General features: G+C 40.9%; 1 non-coding gene across 1 annotated transcript; it reads left to right on the top strand.

Moving 5' to 3' along the window:
• The first annotated feature begins 2,908 nt into the window (after positions 1-2,908).
• On the top strand, positions 2,909-3,072 carry LOC112427567 (U1 spliceosomal RNA). Its single transcript, XR_003019219.1, has one exon. It is a non-coding gene; the product is annotated as a U1 spliceosomal RNA (small nuclear RNA).
• Positions 3,073-3,786: the final 714 nt, after the last annotated feature.

Below are 3,786 nucleotides of genomic sequence, written 5' to 3' on the forward strand. Positions count from 1 at the left end.
AGGAGTTTCCACTACTGGAAAAATAGAAGGATGGAAATCATAATATTGAAAAAATGATTCGTTATTTAAAGGAAAAGCATTCGGCCTTGATTTAAGCCATGCTGAAGGATGCTCTGCCTCAATGCAAACTTTCTGCTGTTCAGTTTGTGCCCACTGATCATGAACGCAGAAGCCTCAGATTGCATATTTGTTTAAGCCTTTCTTTTTCATTTTCCCTCCCTTGATCTGAAAAACTTTGGTGACTACACAGATTGAGACAGAATTCTGTCACCAGAAAGAATTGTGTTATTTGTTCTATGGCTTCTCTTCATTGGATGTGTGTGTTGCCTTTATAAATCCCAAAGATTGTTCAGCAACCTGAGACTGTGATCCGAGTGGGTGATGCATGTAATGTGCTTTATTACTATCAAACTCAGAGATGACAGAAAAAAGAACAGTCACAATCTGTCTGTTGAAACTGTTGCCTTCCCCTTGCCCAGAGCCAATGCACAGCTTCTCCTGTCTTCCAGGAATCAGTCTTCCATGCTAACACAAGCAACCAACTCACAGCCAATGAGACAGGAATAATAGAGGATAGATGCAGGAGAATAGAAAACCCCAGGCAGCAGTTTCACATGACTAGCAGAAGGAAACTATTGAAACAGCTGCAGAAGCTAGGGACTGATAAGACCCTAAAAAACCAGGGTGTGGGCCAAGCTGGCTAAAACCAACTGGACGCAACATGGCACTGGATTTGACCTAGGTTTCACATAGGACCTCATTATATGCTCATGAACATACTGGATCACACACCCAACAGTGCCATAAAGATGCAAGCCCCAAATCTTGCAGCATGACTCACTCTCTTGATATTCAAGTGCGTGTTCCCCTTTATTGAGTGTGTACTTTTTGCTTTGCTATAAATCTCAGTACTTTCACTCTTTTCAGACTAATCTTGAATTCCTTCTCACCTAAGAATCTGGACACCAGCTGAGGTTGAGATCACACTAACATTTGGGGACCTCCTCCAGTCCATCAGTATCATCTGAATGCTCTTCTCGCAGTGGTACCAAAGTAGTGATCTGAAAAGACAACTTTCCTGCCCTGCCATGCATTAGTAACCCACTAGGCCACTGAATATTTAGTGTCTAGGTTTCAGGGAGGGTCCTGTGGTACATTTGTGATTTGCAAAGGTAACTATAGATGGCAGATTTTCAAAGGAGTTGTCTTTGCCAAATAAATACAATAAAGAAAATTCCATTTAAAAAAGGATACAATGGGACACAGGGAGAAAGTGAAAAGCAAAAAAGATGGGTTTCTCCAATAACAGCCTTTCTTTTCTTCTCAAAGGAAGCTGGAATGCTTGAGGGCCAGCTGCAGAAAACTTTACTCAATTAAGCAAGTCTTTTCTTAGCATCTTTATGCTCGTATCTGCGAGCAAAACCTTTGAATGGTGGTATAATTCTCTGCCCATAGGTGTTTTAATTAGCAGCACCTAGTTTAACTCTAAGCTCATAGCCACTCAACAAATAAGTTAAATGGTTGATTCAAAGAATTGTATCACTTGGACTTAAAAGAACTCTCAGAAAAACTGATGCTTAAAGAGGTTAAGTAACCATCTCAAGGGCACATAGCTGGGAAGTTATGGAATTCCGATTTGAATGTGTTTAAGAAGTGCATGCTCTTTCTTCTGGTTGTGTAGATAGGGCTAATAAGGGCACAATACCATGGTTAACAGCACAGGCTCAGGGGAGGGTTGGGGGTGGCAGACTCCATGGGTTTGAATTCTGGCTTTACAACTTAGTAACTCAGTGATCTTGGTAAGGAAAACAACCTAATCTCTTTGTGCCTTAGTTTTATCATAGGTAAAAAGAGGATAAGAAAAGTATCTACTTCAAAGCCTCATTTCAAGTATTTTGTTTGTTTTGTTTTGTTTTTGTTTTTGAGACAGAGTCTCACCCTGTCACCCAAGCTGGAGTGCAGTGGCCTGATCTCGGCTCACTGTAAGCTCCGCCTCCTGGGTTCAAGCCATTCTCCTGCCTCAGCCTCCCGAGTAGCTGGGACTACAGGTGCCCACCACCAGGCCCGGCTAATTTTTTGTATTTTTAGTGGAGACGGGGTTTCACTGTGTTAGCCAGGATGGTCTTGATCTCCTGACCTCGTGATCCGCTGGCCTCGGCCTCCCAAAGTTCTGGGATTACAGGTGTGAGCCACCACGCCTGGCCTAGAGTATTAAAGGAGTTAACATGTGTAAGGAACTAAAGCAGTGCCTGATATATAGTGAGCACTCAGTAGATCATTTTAGCTATTTTACGTGATTATTGGAGTTAGGGAATATATTTCATGCGGTAATAAAACCTTCAACTTACATTATAAGTTCTTATGTGCTGGATCTCTTAAAAATATAATGCACAATGAGAGCATAGAGGACAGTGACTGAAAATCATCACAATCTTCCTTTGCACAAGAATGATGCATTACCATCATCTCCATCACCATCTCATTTTCATTATTTTCACCACCAACTTCCATTTCATAACACATTTGCTTCATGTCTCACTTACAGTCACAAACTTCTTTGATAGACAAGAAAGGGACCCATGTTGAGGTCTACATTCTCAAATCAGGTTAAGAGGGACAGAGATGCTTATTTCACTGTCTATGTGTTTATACCTGACTCTTTCAACCAGGGAGACAGTCTGACACGTAAAGAAAGTACGAGTCAAAGGTCAAATGCATCCACCTGCAGGTCTTGTCACTGACCACTTAGCATCCCATAATATCACTGAACCTCAGTTTGCTCATATGTAAAATAAAATTTAAAAGAAATAGCAAATGTAGGTAGCATGTCTAACTCAGATGGCTCTAGTCCGTTATTATGACCCAACCATTTCTAATTTGGCACAAGTTGCAATAAAAGACAAGCATGATACTTACCTGTCAGGGCAAATACCATCATCACAAACATGGTTTTCCCAGGGTGAGGCTTATCCATTGCACTCTGGCTGTACAAACTTCCGCAATTTCCCAAAATATGGGAAACTCGACTGCATCATTTGTTGTCATGGGAGACTGCATTTGCACTTTTCCCTAATTTTAAAAAAAGAAGACAAGGGCAATTCAGATAAGTAAAATAGAATTAATTAAATGCACGAAAGAGAGGAATAACCAAATACTTTGAGAGGTAAGCTAGTTCCTATAATTAGGCAATACTTACGACTCTGAGCCTCCTGGAAGTGAGGGCAAAAATGGAAATAAAAGGGTTTCCCAAAAAGGAAGAAGCACACCAATGCTTCAAAAGAAATAAAGTCTAAACTGACAGCAAATAACAAGGCATTTCTCATGTAAACCTTCTAACAGTAACATTGAGTGCCATGATAGATAGGTCTTCTGACATCAGTTTCATTTAAAAAATGAAGGCCACATTTTTCCTTGGATGCTTTAATAAGGAACTCGGATAACAACTGAGAGGTTAACATCAAAATCCATTTCAGTTCAAGTGATTCTGGAGAAGATTAGGCTGATATGGTCTCAGAATGATGTCTGGCAGTAATCAAACATAATACGAGTGCAGAATCAGGAAAGCATAACCACTCTGAGTGCTGTGGAATAAGAAGTTTATTATAGGAATTCAACTTTACACAATTGTGGAAGGTGCTAGAGAGTAAGGGTCCAAAAACGGGAGTTGGAGAATCAGGGGAAAGTCATCAGCCAGACCTCCTGGAGCACTGACATCAATGGACAAGTCAGAGGTTCCAGGAGAAATTAGAAGCCAAGCATGCCTAACAACCAGAGTGGGCCCCTAGC

Source organism: Macaca nemestrina, chromosome 15, assembly GCF_043159975.1.
Source record: "Macaca nemestrina isolate mMacNem1 chromosome 15, mMacNem.hap1, whole genome shotgun sequence".
Classification (NCBI taxonomy): domain Eukaryota; kingdom Metazoa; phylum Chordata; class Mammalia; order Primates; family Cercopithecidae; genus Macaca; species Macaca nemestrina.